Source organism: Octopus bimaculoides, chromosome 3 (genome assembly GCF_046866305.1).
Source record: "Octopus bimaculoides isolate indiv1 chromosome 3, ASM4686630v1, whole genome shotgun sequence".
Lineage (NCBI taxonomy): Eukaryota > Metazoa > Mollusca > Cephalopoda > Octopoda > Octopodidae > Octopus > Octopus bimaculoides.
In genome coordinates this window covers 135,296,757-135,311,756 of record NC_142930.1, presented here as the reverse complement: position 1 = coordinate 135,311,756, position 15,000 = coordinate 135,296,757, and the positions used below count along the sequence as shown (strand labels likewise).

Genomic DNA, 15,000 nt, shown 5'->3' with positions numbered 1-15,000 from the left:
TAGTTGTGTATGATATGAATATTTTATACTATATGATATATAAATATATATATGCATAGATGCACAATCACACATGCACATGCACAGACACAAATATATATATATATATATTGAATTATTATACACATACATATACATATATGTGTATGTGTATATATATATACATAGATTGACCGTTGACTGAACACTATTCAATTTTTTTTCTCCGTGTTTTTCTCCTTGTCTCCGTATTCTTTCTGTTGAAGAGCGTAGCTCGAAACGTCAAAGACTTTCCGTATTCCCGAGCGTCATACTAATATATACTTTTGTTATTTACACCACCTGTCCTCGTCTGTTGTTATTTTTTGTATATTCTCCCATATATACATAGATGTGTGTGTAGTTTGTCTGTATGTGTGTATATATGCATATATTATATGTATGTGAGTGTTAAAACGAGCGTTGTGTTTGAAAGAGGAGAAATGGTGTACGCGCGAAAGAAGTAGAAGACATGAAATCTAGAAAAAGATTAACTTCCTACAATTTCATGTGGTGGAAAAAATAAACAAAAATAGACAAAAGTAAAATGAAATAAAATAAAAAAATATATTGAAGCGTCTTGATATATTGAAGTGTTGGTTTACACGTGTCTTAACGAAAGCGTAAGTTCACTGCTTTCAAGACTAGTTTTCATCTTGTCTTTCTGACAGAAAAATATATCAGTGTTTCTAAGCACAAAAATATACAATCTATATACTCATAGCTTTATTCATCTCAAAGAATACGAAGAAGATGCAAGGCCAACAATGGTGTATTGCTCTGATATTTGGATTAGTGTTGTTGCTGCACATACATATTAGATAACAGCTAGAAAAGGTCATCCGATTAGAACTATAAATATTTGAGATCAAGAATTTATATACATATATACTATTTGCATTGGTCACACTGGTCTCTCCATCTTGATTATTGCTTTCCCTACGTTTCAATTGTGTATTTTCCAGCCTTCTTCAGGTGTCTTGTGCTTTGCCTTGGAGTAAACTCAGAAATATAGAACTGCATTATGCAAGCAAAGCGGAGCCGACATAAGACATCAATGGAAGTTTATTAGCCTTAAAAAATTACTCCTTCAATGTCTACGGGTATCGCGTAGTAGATAAAGGCATTAGTTGACGCTGTGCAATCGTGTAGAGATTCTGAGTTCAACCCCAGGTGAAGCATTAAGTAGAATCACAAGACACCTGAAGAGAGCTGGGGCATCCAGCAGCTGAAATGTTGTTTGAAGGAACAATGAAGATTGAAGATACTAGTCCGACTAATGTAAAATCATTCGATTAATTGTCTTTACAGACACGTTTTAACTACAAGACCAGTGACTCTCAACCCCTTTTTCACTAGGGGACCCCTCTAATTCCTATCTTATTCGGATGGAGCCTCATAGACATTGCATGTTCAAAACGTTTATTACATTTTTATAATTAAACATTATCAGGAATTTTATAAAAATGGTGTTAACATATTTTGTGTATTGAAGAAGTATAACCAATTTATTGCCCATAAACTTCAACAACAAAATGATATATATCCCACTCCCATCCAAGTGTGGTATGGATCCCGGTTGAGAACCGCAGCACTAGACTACGGGCATGCACTCTCCTCCCTCCTACGATGAATTTCTAGTACTCCTATAATGACGTCTGCTTATTGGAGCTACATTGACTCATAATACCTCCGCTCAGCAAACCACGATCCACTCAGCTCTTCTTTCATTAACCGAGATTTCATGCTCCTTCCCTTCACACATGCACAAACACACAACACGCACTTATCCTTACGCCCAATCTCTACTTCCTGGAGCGCTGGTCATCAGGAAGACCTTTGCTGCTGATACCTCTCCGGCAGGTTTTGACTGACGAAGTTCAAAGATGAACATTAATGTCTTCAATCTAGAAGTGATTGCAAACGCTCTGGTCATTTCCTCCTTTCCCCCAGACCCAATAAAAAAGCAAAAACGTATAAGGTATGCCTGCAAAACCATATAAGGTCTACGTGTATGATATTCGAATGATTTCGCACTTATATCTACTCTATCGGTCGACTTCATTTATTCTCACTTTGTAGTCTGCTTTCAGCTTAAGTAAAAATATTGAAGACACTTCCTAACATCTACACTCATTATGATCGATTAACCCTTTGAGGAAACGCTTCCAGCCGTTACCATCTTGATTTTATAATTTGTATGTGATGGATTATATTTGTACGTGCGTTTGAGAGTGTTCGGTAACAAAACTGCTGTTCAGACCGTAATCAGTAGATCTTTAATCGAACGTTTTGCAGCCATAAAGAAACTGACTCTTCTGTATCATACGTAGTCTACTTAAGACAAGAAAAGAATGGCGTTCTTAATACAAAACCAATATGGAGAAATTTTATAGAGGTTTTGTTGCTATTTCCAGTATGTCACGACACTGCATCAACTGACGTTCCATATGTTCATTTAATTGTTCACGATAATCATATTTTAATGTTCTATGCTGTGTGTGTTTCGGAGTGAATTAGTGGATGGAAAGATTAGGACGGAACCGGTTTTGGTGGAAACGGCATTTAAAAATAGTCTTGTGTACTTAGCTTTGACTTTGTGGACGTGTTTTACAATCTGGTCAAAGTTTAAGAAAACATAAATTCCGGGCACCTATGGCAAGTCAAATCTGTTCCAGCCTCGTACCAGCCGAAGCCTTGTGAGGTGGTTCATTAGACAGAAACTGAAAGACGCCCGTCGTATATATATAATATAATATGATATAATATGATATAATATAATATGATTTACATATGCGTGTGTGTATGTGCGTGTATGCATGTCTGTGGTTGTGTTTGTTCCACCACCAACGCTCTTGACCACCAGAGTTAATTTGTTTACATTTCTGTAACGTAGCTGTTCGGAAAAAGTATATATATATATATATATATATATATATATATATATATATATATATATATATATATATATATATATATATATATATATATATATATATATATATATATATGTATGTATGTATATATGTATGTATGTATGTATGTATAAACACACATGCACAACTGTTATACTCAGACAAAAATACTCTCACATTTGTACAAACACACAAAAAAAAAAAAAAAATCCCGACTTGCCGACATATTTAGAATTTATTTCTAATTTTCAGAACAAGGAATATTGATGCATTACACGATCGAACTTTATGATTTATTTTCATTCTTCTGATTTCATCCCTTTACGTTCTGTCTTCGAATGAAACTGACCAAATCTTTTTATATCCAGCAGGTTTTGCGGAATAGGTCGCCCGATACGGATACCGGAAATTATTATATCGTCTGTAGTTTTCCATCAAAATTTGCGATTTATTTTTATTACTAACGTTAAAAGTGAAAATTGTGAAAGAGATCGATCACCACAAATAGGCAACCTAAATGCATTAGAGTATTCAGTTTATTCCTTGTCTATTTAGTAAGACAAGTTCTTCCTTCTTCTCCATCTAAACACACAAACACGCATGCACATGCGCAACTAGGTGCTTCATCCACTTCTGTAAGATAATTAGAATCCATGCAATCGACCATAACCACTCCACAACATAAACTGTGATATTGTCTTGGTAAAAACAAAAGCTAAACATAAATTTCATTTCTTTTTGTTTTGAGAATGCGTGTTAGCCATGGTTGCTAAGCAACGTGCTTTTGTTTTGCTTTGTTTTGTTTACTATAATCGTTGATATGTGAAGTGTAGTTACATTTAGAGTGAATGATATGCAAACTTTGAACATGTCTGTTTGAGTGTGAATGCGGGTATATGTGCATGTGTATGTGTGTCTGTGTGTCCGTGTTTGTCTTTGTGTCTGTGTGCGTTTCTCTATGCAGACCAGCAAGGTTTTATGTTTTCTGACAGTTTACAAATATTGATGAACTCGAAGTGAATATTGAAAATCTTGGTGATTGATGTTTAGGAAATAAGCATTTTTTAAGGATCCATTGAAGAAAATACACCGAGCGGAATTCGGCAACCAGGACACGGGAGAGAAATCAAGACAATACTTTCTAATTTAGGCACAAGACCAGCAGTTGTAAGGGGTGATGCTTGGTCGATACCATTAATCTCAGTACTAGTCTGAGACATTTTTATTGCTCTAAACTGTTGAAAGGCTAAGTCAACCTCCGCGGAATTTGAACTCGGAACATAATGGAACGGAACAACTGCAGCTGATGCTCTAATTATGATTTCAAATTTTGGACAACGCCAGAAATTGGGGTGGGGGGCGTCGATTACATCGACCCCAGTCATAAAAATTAGTGGTACCAATTTTATCAACCCTGTAAGAATGAAAGGCAAAGTTGATCTCGGCAGAATTTGAACTGAGAACGAACAGACAGACGAAGTATTAAGCATCTTATCCAGCATCTTAACAATTCTCTACTAATCCCTTTTTACTTGGGGAAGGGATTAAAGTAATTATATCGATTTCAGTGTGTAACTGGTACTTATTTAATCGATCGCGACAGGATGAAAAGCAAAGTAGACCCCGGCGGAATTTGAACTCAGAACGTAGCAGTAATACCGCTCAGCATTTCGTCCGGCGTGCTAACGATTCTACCAGCTTGCCGCCTTACAAATCTCTAATAACGAAAGCTGTTTATAACAAGTGGGTCTGAGTAATGGAAATACATAGGTAACTGCTTCAAAGGAGATGCAGCTGCTGTGATGTTGACAGAAGAGACAAAGACACATCCCATCGATGTAGCAGTAGCTGCATCATATTGTGTGAGAAATTTTAGTTGAGACTTTGTCAGTGTTATTTGGACACAGTCCAGAATTTTATAATGTATAATTACTGCGCCTTTCCGGATAATTGAAAACGGGACACTTGAGGGTTTTGGCATGTCACATCCTACTTAGGGCTGAAATGTAGAGAATGTTTTTCTGCTATTAAACTTTCTCTTTTGCATGAAATCCTAGCTTGATTATAAAACATTAATAAATCATATAATTATCCGGATTATATCTGTATCAGCGCAGTAATTGATATTCACTAAAGTGTATCGCTGATCTAAAATTGTGAAATTTCCTTCCTATTTTGCTTCCTCTTCTCCCTTCCTCTATCTTGAAAAAGGACAAACATTCGAAACGTCAGTTTCTTCATCTTTCCATTCTTCATTTTCGGTATCTCGGAAACGACAAACTCTGATATAATGACTTCCTGCTGATAATATTTTTGTTTATTACAGGAAATATTAATACTGGTTTCAAATTCTGGCGCAGAGCTAGCATTTCGGGTTATGGGTGAAATCGATGAAATCGACAGCGGTTCTCAAACTGCTATTTATTTTTACCGACCTCGAATGTATGAAAGGTAAAGTCGACCCCGGCAGAATTTGAACGTAATGATGGATGCAAAGCCCCTAAGCATTTTGCCTCGCAAGCTACCGGCCCTTCTAGCTTGTCCCCTGGAGTAACAAGTATTTGTTTCAAATATTTGGCACAAAACCAGAAATTTCGGAGGAGAGGGCAAGTCGTTTAGATCGGCTCCAGTGTTCAACTAGTATTTATTTTGTCCACCTCAAAACGGTAAAAGTTAAAATTGACCTCGGCGGAATCAGTCCTCAGAACGTAAAGGCAGTCGAGATGCCGTTTAGCATTTTGTCTGGCGTAGTAACGATTCTGCCAGCTCACCTCCTTAAAAGAAAGCATAAGCATTTAAACTTATTAAATATTTTTATAATATTGTTTTATATTGTTATTTATCTGTTTAATATTTTCTTTGCGATATTTTCATTCATTCCCTCTAATCCAGCGATTCCTTCAATAATAAGATTGCTTGTTTGCATCAGAAATTTTGTTAAAGGGAATATCCGGTTAAATTAGCCACACAACATGTTTATTCACTGCAGAAGAGTGAAAGGTGATCCCGGCAGAATTTTTACTCATGACGGAAAATTAATATTATGTTCTTCTATTAGAGTTAATTCACTGACCAAGTTCTAAGTTCAGCCGAAAGCTAAACGAAAAACAAACCTAGACATCATCCACCGTATCTTTCTCCTCCTCATCTCCCTCATCATCTGTAGCAGCAGTTAAAGAAAAACAAATGCAGGCATCGACATCAAATTCATCATCATTATCATTAATTTCATAATAATAATAACCATAATAATAATAATAATAATAATAATAATAATAATAATAATAATAATAATAATAATCTGCAGAATGTTGTCATCGCCATCACAATCGCCATCTGATTGTAGCACGGCAGCGATTACCCAATTTCCCCGTCTCCACCAACGATACTGCAGTCGACGTTGTCGTGCTTCCGACGACCTATTTTTTTTTTTTTTTGCCTCATTGACATTGTAAACATTTTAAGAATTCTAAAACAGATTTTTGAAGATTAAGATAATCTGGAACAGTTCATCCAACCCTCCCCTATGAAGAGTTCGTATTATTTCTGTTATTTTAATTTTCTTTTTTTTTTTCCTCATACAGAAAACATGAGTGTGTATTTTGTTTAGGGACAAACTTCATCAGTTTTCTAAATTCCTATACGCACAGACACGTGCTCGCACACCCTGATAGGCACGCATACATATACATACACGTTCAGAAAAAACTTAAATGCATTAAGAAAACACTTGGACGTTCATTCATACTCACACATATTCAGGCACACAACTCGATATAAGAACACAATTGTACCAATGCAAGTTCATGTATATCTATCTATCTATCTATCTATCTATCTATCTATCTATCTATCTATCTATCTATCTAAATAAATAAATGAATAAATAAATAAATAGATATTCTGTTAAGGAGCGTAGGCTTGAAACGTAAAAGACATTTTCATTTTTTCCGAGCGTCAAACTAATACACCTGCTTGTTGTTCATATACCTGCCTTCGTGCTTCGTTTTTCTATAAATTTCAGCTATATATATATATATATATATATATATATATATATATATATGTATATATATATATATATATATATATATATATATATATATATATATATATATATATATATATATATATATATATATATATATATATATATATATATATATATACGTGTGTGTGTGTAATGTATGTATATATATATATATATATATATATATATAGTCTCTTATATATATACATATATATATGTAAAGGTGTATGTATGTGCGTGTGCGTGTATATCTGCGTCTAGGTCTGTAGTGAGAGAGAGAGAGAGTGAGAGTGAGAGAGACGCAGATGCATCCATATACATATACATATACTACTGCAAATCCGCACACTAAAATGAATACATGCGCATGGAATCACATTGCATAGCACTTAACATTGCACACGCTTAATCTCCAAAATTTTACACACAGATGCATACACACGTGTGTATATATATGCGTGTGCGTGTGTGTCTATGGATTTCTGTATACATATATGTGCAGAAGCTGTAGCGAGCCCTCAAAGGAACAATACGTTATATTATACAAAGCATTATGATCGTTTATTAGGTAGCTTATGAACGATCCTTGGAGTGTTGGCTGTCAGTTTACCAAAATTAATGGTATTTGGAGTTGAAATAATGAATTCTACTACAGGTAATGCTATTGCTGCTGCCACTGCTGTTGCTTTACTGAGGATGATGATGATGACTAGAAGGAGGAGGAGGAAGAAACTTTAACAGGAGGCGGAGTTAAAAAGAAGTGTTGGAGGACGAGAAGGACGTCGTGACGATAATAATAATGATGCTTTCTTTCATAGATACAAAGTCTTAAATACGAGTGCGGAGAATAATCATAGCTCGAAAAGAACCAACACTTCACTGCTATTTATTTTCTTGAGACCGGAAGAAGTAAAGCAATTTAGACACCATCAACTTTAGAAAAGTGTCATAGAAACCATGTACTCACCCCTGTCTCTCTCTCTCTCTCTCTCTATATATATATATATATATATATATATATATATATATATATATATAAACATAATTAAGGGATCAACAAATATTTGCTTCACCATATACCGAAGTTCAGAAATAGCAGCTAAAAAGGCTGAGAATCCCACAGATAGCATCACTTGTAACTCACAAAGTCAAAAACAAGAAGAAAAAAAGCAATGAAAAACTAACCATTCCGAAGGTTAACAGTAGACGCGATTCTGGATTATGAGTGGTACTCAATTTCCTTCATCAATACTGTATTCCAGCAGTAAATTTGACTATGCTAGCAAATTGATTTATTAATTGATAAATTGATAATCCTTTACCCTTTTAATTTGTAATAATTATATATATATATATATATATATATATATATATATATATATATGGGTGTGTGTGGCGTATTTATGAGTATATATATACATGTGTGTGTGCGTGTGTGTGTGTGTATAATAGAAATATGTTACAAAAACAAAATAGAAACTACACGTGGAAATGTAGGGGGAAAGTAAGAAGAAAAATAAGCGAAAATGCACATTAGAAATCAAAAAAAGTAAACGCTTTTTTATGAAAAGTAACGATAGATATATACAATTAGATGAACTGAGGTAGGAATAAAAGTAATAAAAGTCATTATTAGGAATTGTTAAAGAGATTCAAAAGTATACCGGTTTCGTACTGTTACAAATCATTTCTTTGAATGCACACCGATTACTGAACAGTGTCAGGTCTACTAGTCCCTGAGTATATATATATATATATATATATATATATATATATATATGTGTGTGTGTGTGTGTGTGTGTGTGTGTGTGTGTGTGTGTGTGTGTGTGTGTGTGTGTGTGTGTGTGTGTGTGTGTGTGCGTGTGTGTGTGTGTAGACACACAAATAAAATATCCAGGCAAGTGGTCATGACCTACGCCGCCAACAGTTGTGATTATCTTTATATTTAAAAGCAAATTTACCTGTTGTCGTTGAGAGATGACCCTAAATCCATTCTAATCTAGAAAATCTACAATCAATGACATCTCAACCATCATTGAACTTCTATTGGGATAACATTGAACTTGTATTCGAACAATATTGAACTTCTATTGGGACAACATTGGACTTCTATAGGGACAACATTAGACTTCTAATGGGACAACATTGAAATTCTATTGGGGCAACATTGAACTTCTGTTGGGATAACATTTAATTTCTATTTGGACAATATAGAACTTCTATTGGGGCAACATTGGACTTCTATTGGGACAATGTTGGACTTCGATTGGGACAATCATAGTAACAACGAAAGAATATACGAATATCAATGTTTATCTTTTCTCGAAATGACATTTACCTCTTGATTCGTCTCTGGCGAATGAGTGAAACACTAACTTTGCTATAAAACAAAATGATTCCGTCGCCTTTCTTGATACCCGTTACAATTTGATGTCATCTCCGATTAGCTACTGGTTTTGCAGAAAAATGAAGAACTATTCAAGGAGCAAGGAAGTACACTCTATATAACTGAGTTATCTTAATTACAGCTGTTAACTATCGTCTATAATTTTTTATACAATGATACCCTAATCCGTTTTTAACGACCCAGTTAGAAGACGATTAAGCCAATAACCGTTTTGAAAGCGTCTGAAATTATTAGGGTGAAGGATAATCTTATCTTCACACCAAATCCCGAAAAAATGCTTGTAACAAAGGATAGATAATGGTGCAAACTGAGGCAATGTATTTATTCCATCTCTCAATGCTACGATGCAACCCTTCAGATGCGATTCTTGTAGTTTCTGTCGATTGTATTTTGCTTAAAAAATGATGCTACACTCGCATAAGGAGTGAAACAACGGGAATACACAAAGTTTAAAGCTATTTTGTAAGAGCAGAGACATACTTGTGTTCAAAACAGTTAAACCAACATGAAAACTTCTACCAGGTTGCTTGGAATAAGCGACTAAATATTGTTTCTAGATCTCTCACCTACCGTTGTAAAATAGGAAGAACACGGGAAGTAATGTAGCCCTCAAAAAATTGAACTATATAGATGCCTTTGATAATAGTTCTCATCTAATAGAATTGACCTGCAGATAAGCATCAACAAACCACCTCCCGCTCCTTGATATCTTTGCGGATTTCGACCTAGATGAGAGTTTGAAAGCAAATATCAACCGCAACGAACTTTATATTAAGAATAGATGAATGAAGGTCACGTGTACTACCATCCTTTTCTGTATAATTAATTAAAAGAAATACATTGCTATAAATAAAACGACAGCGATGGTTTAAAATAGTTTTAATACCAGTCTACATATTTGTCTTTCTCTTCCTTAACATATATATATGCATACATGCATTAAGAATCTTGCAAACTAAATACAAAAACGAAATATATATGTGTGTATGTGTATACATGTACGTGCACACGGACACACACACACACGCACGCACAATCATAGTTTTATTCAAGAAAATGTATACATACTACACACTAAATACATGCATACATGCATACACTCTTACGAATATGTAACTATGTATCTATCTATGTATCTCTCTATCTCTCTATATATCTATCTATCTATCTATCTATCTCTCTCTCTCTCTCTCTCTCTCTCTCTATATATATATATATATATATATATATATATATATATATATATATATATATATATATGTATATATGTATGTATATATATATATATATATATATATACATACATATATATACATACATACATATATATATATATATATATATATATATATATATATATATATATATATATATATATATATATATATATATATATACATATATATATATATATATATATATATATATACATATATATATATATATGAACGAACACTCACACAATTATTTGTGTGAGTGTAACAGAAAAATAGAAAGAGAGAGAGAGAGAGAGATACAGAAAGAGCGCGTTTGTGCACGTACGTTTTACTCCTCGAATAGTTTCGTTATCTCTGACCTTTTCTGACCTTCTATACATTGTGAAAGTTGTTTTGGTGCAACGAACCCCACCACCCACCGACTGCGATTCTGCAACTTTACCTATAAAGCATGTATGTACCTTCATTATAAACCTCACTGCACTCTAAGTCGTCAACAGAATCTCTAGATTTTCGATCAAGTTGCTAGACATTGCAGTCAAACCTCCTTCAAATGTCATACCACTTTCTCAAATGAAGCATCATGTTCATTGCAAAATGTAGTTTGAATAACCTGTTTCAGTATAAGATTGGATGGCCATGACTGGAACTCGCTTGATCATAGTTCTTTTCATAACTGCTTCTGTGAATTATATAACAGCTTCATAACGTCTACGACCATGATCACCTCTATTATCACTGTTACAATTACCACCGCCACCACCACAACCGCCACCATCACAACCACCACCACCAACAACAACAACATCTTTGGAATACACCCTGCTTGTATTGATTTCCGAATTTTGAAGGAAATACATATATAATTAAAAATTGCATTTCCATAAGTTTTCGCTATATTTCACCATTTGACGCACGACATCTACTAACCTCTTGTGAGCACTAGGTCGCCCAACTTCAGCTGAATCTGTCCGAAATACACCAGCAAACTGCGAAAACATGTTGCGTTCATTCGTCCAGTGTCGGAACATGTTAAAATATATTGGGTTGTAAGATGCATGATGGTTTCGACACTTAGCTATGTCCATGGTGATAGTGATGCACCGGCATCCTTTGTTTCCCAGCATTATGCAATCAGTCATCTTAAGTTTGACAACTTAGACGACAGAGCTAATAGTAAGAGCAGGATTGAGACGAATGATGCATTCAGCATTTCGTAACTGCAAGATTTTATCTATTTCGTTGTGAAACCTCTTGTAGAAGTCAGTGATGTCTCCTGGTGTATTTGCAGAAATCTGGATTGAAGTAGCGAACATGGTCTGACTGAATAGGCATATCCTGAACATGTATGTTGGCCGGAAACAGCACATAGAGAAGTCACTTTATCTTATTAGCAAAAGCCTCTTTGGATGTAATGATTGAGTCTAGGCGGCTGTCCTCTTTGAAGATAAGTTTACAATATAAGTCGCAATTTATTTGTTTGATATTTTCATGTATTCTTTCATCATCACAATCGTTATAACACTCTCACCATACATTTAAAAAAATGTTTCCCTCTAATACCCAGTATGGACACTCTTGTGGCAATAAAAAAAATCGCAATTTTTATAGGAGTGGTGTGACGGTGGTGCACTGGCAGAGTCGTTAGAGCGTCGAACAAAATGCTTTTCCCTATTCCCTCCGTCCCTTTACATTCAGGATTCAAATGTCGCCGATATTGATTTTACCTCTCATTTCTCCCAGATTGTTTAAAAAAAAACTGCCAGTCAAGTGCTAAAATTGATATAGTTGACTATTCTTTTCATTAAAATTCCAAATCTTGTTCCTTTCCTAGCGACATTAATTCAGAGAATGAAAGATAGAATCTGTAAGGCATCAGAAAAATAATTTTTAATATTTAGTTCTACCCTTGTGACTGTGAGCTGGCAAAATCGTTAGTGCACCGGGCAAAATGCTTACCAGCCTTTCGCCCGTCTCCACGTTCTGAGATCAAATTGTACTGAGGTCGACTTTGCCTTTCATTTCTTCAGGGTCGATGCAATCGACTTACACTCTTCCCCAAAATTGCTGGTCGTGTGTCAAAATTTGAAATCAATATTTAGTTCTACTTGCTGTTACTATTATCTCCTGGAAAATATTGACTTGCATTTCATAATGTACCAGTAATTAGAACCTGCACTTCCGATTTACGCTACGGTGAAATTTATTGAAGTGGATTCTGAACCAATCGAATAACTACTATATAGATATATCGGCAAACTTTCTTAATCGCTGATAGCGTTGACAGAGCTGGATGGTATTTGCAGCCAGCATTGAGATAACCTACACATGTTCCACTTCAGCAGTAATATATTTGCAGCCATCATTTCTTATAGGCATCACTTCTTACAGCTATCAGTTTTTACAGTCTGGTCAGCAACCTTACAGTTTATCAGACCTTTCGACATACTTCGCTGCTCTCCAAACATAGCATTTCTGTACATGCTGTAATCAAAACAACAACGCATTCTACACACGCTATCGCTAACAGAAAGCAACAGACTATTCCAGATGGAGAATAGTAATTCATCTCTTTCGAGCCTGGCTTCAAGATAAGCAAGAATTAGAAGAATAGTTATAAGTGATTTCCAGTACATATACTGGCTCACATATATATTCACACGCAAATCCTTAAGTTGTCCATATAACCAACTTAAAAAGCGATGCGTTCCAAAATGTTTTAGCTTAATTTTCTAACCACCGAATTTGAACTCCTTTCACATCATGAAGTACAACGTTCGATTCTGAATTATAACGGTCAAATTAATTTCTCAGCGGCAAATGGAAAGTATACCCCCCCCCACACGGCATGGTTAATAGCGCGTATCCTAGTGACTTCAAAATCGCACTCATTATTGGTGTTCTTGAGCAAAACACAACATGGCGCGTTGCTCTGCGAAAACCTCGACATCTGACCTGTGGTACACCGTGGACCAGTACAAGCAATATCGATTTGTTGGAGAGACTGCTCATACATTGTCATACAATTTATACAATTATACTAGAAATTGCTAAATCATCTACGACAGGCGAGTCCACCATACATACATATATGTGTGAGTATTTGTACGTGTATGTCTACGCACGCATTCTTTGTGATTGTCTACTAAGAATTATATCAATTTATTCTGTATTTCGTCATTATATCTCTTCATTCTGCATATTCTACGCACCGTTTAGTGCCATCGATGTTTATTTACCAATTAATCTCTTTCACTTCCACCCACTATTTTTACTGCAGGCTATCGCGTAAAATTAATCAGACAGGACATAAACAATGCAGGACATAAACAGTGCAGGGGGTGTGCATACAAAATCCATGGACACTCTTTCCTCCTTCTCCGAATAATCTATTTAAAAGTAAATGTTTCTTTTAAATTCTGCTAGAATTACAATTTTCTTTTTGCTTTTTGCCTTTCCTCCTTTCGTAGACAATAATTTGGTTCGGTATAATCGACTATTCTTCTTCACCAGGTATATACTGCGATTCGTTTAATGTATTTTACCAGACATACACTAAGGTCAACTTCTAGGAAGGGGTGTAAAAATCGTACCAAATTCGTGGACTGTTGCCAACGACGGAAGTTTTTAACCGTTTCCCTTAAACAAATAAAATGAAAAACAACAAAAGCATCAACTACAAAAATAATAATGGTTAAAAATTTTGACACAAAGCCAGCGATTTCAAGGAATAGGGTCAGTCGATTTCATCGACCCCCAGTACTTAAATTGCAAGTTTGACCTCGGCGGAATTTGAACTCAGAACGTAATGAGGTACGAAGTGCCGCTTAGCATTTTGCACGGGGGAGCTAACAATTCTACCAGCTCGCCACAGAAGCATGCACTGAATAACTCAGAAAAAAGCACTGACATCCACCTAAATTATACAAGAAAATAAAGTAAAATAATATACACATGAAATCTAAAAGCAATAAAAAAAAACACTGCAGCGAAGATTAAATGTCTGTCAAGCAATTACATAGCAGTAACGTAACCTGGCAAACTGTGGCAGCATTCTTTCTATATTTGCAGATAACGAGTTACTTTGACATTGAGTTATTTGTGTGTATGTGCGGATGTGTGTTTGTCTATGTGAATCCTTGCGTGCGCGCGCATGCACGTCTCTATCTGTTTTGATACTTAACAAGTACATACTTGTTTGGTTATCAATTTATCATTTGAGAGCATATCTTCACCTCCCCTTCTCTCAGTCTGTATATCTGTCTCTCTCTCTTTCTCTCTCTCTATCTGTCTCTCCCTCTCTCTTTCTCTGTCTCTCTCTCTTTCTCTCTCTCTATCTGTCTCTCCCTCTCTCTTTCTCTCTCTCTCACACACATAAACACATGCACAAACGCAAGCAATGGCGAATAATAG

At 35.2% G+C, this 15,000-nt stretch overlaps 1 protein-coding gene across 2 annotated transcripts in view; it reads right to left on the bottom strand.

Moving 5' to 3' along the window:
• Nucleotides 1-15,000, bottom strand: part of LOC106877299 (metabotropic glutamate receptor 8) — a 619,894-nt gene that overhangs the window by 572,867 nt on the left and 32,027 nt on the right. The gene's annotated exons all lie outside the window — the stretch shown is intronic.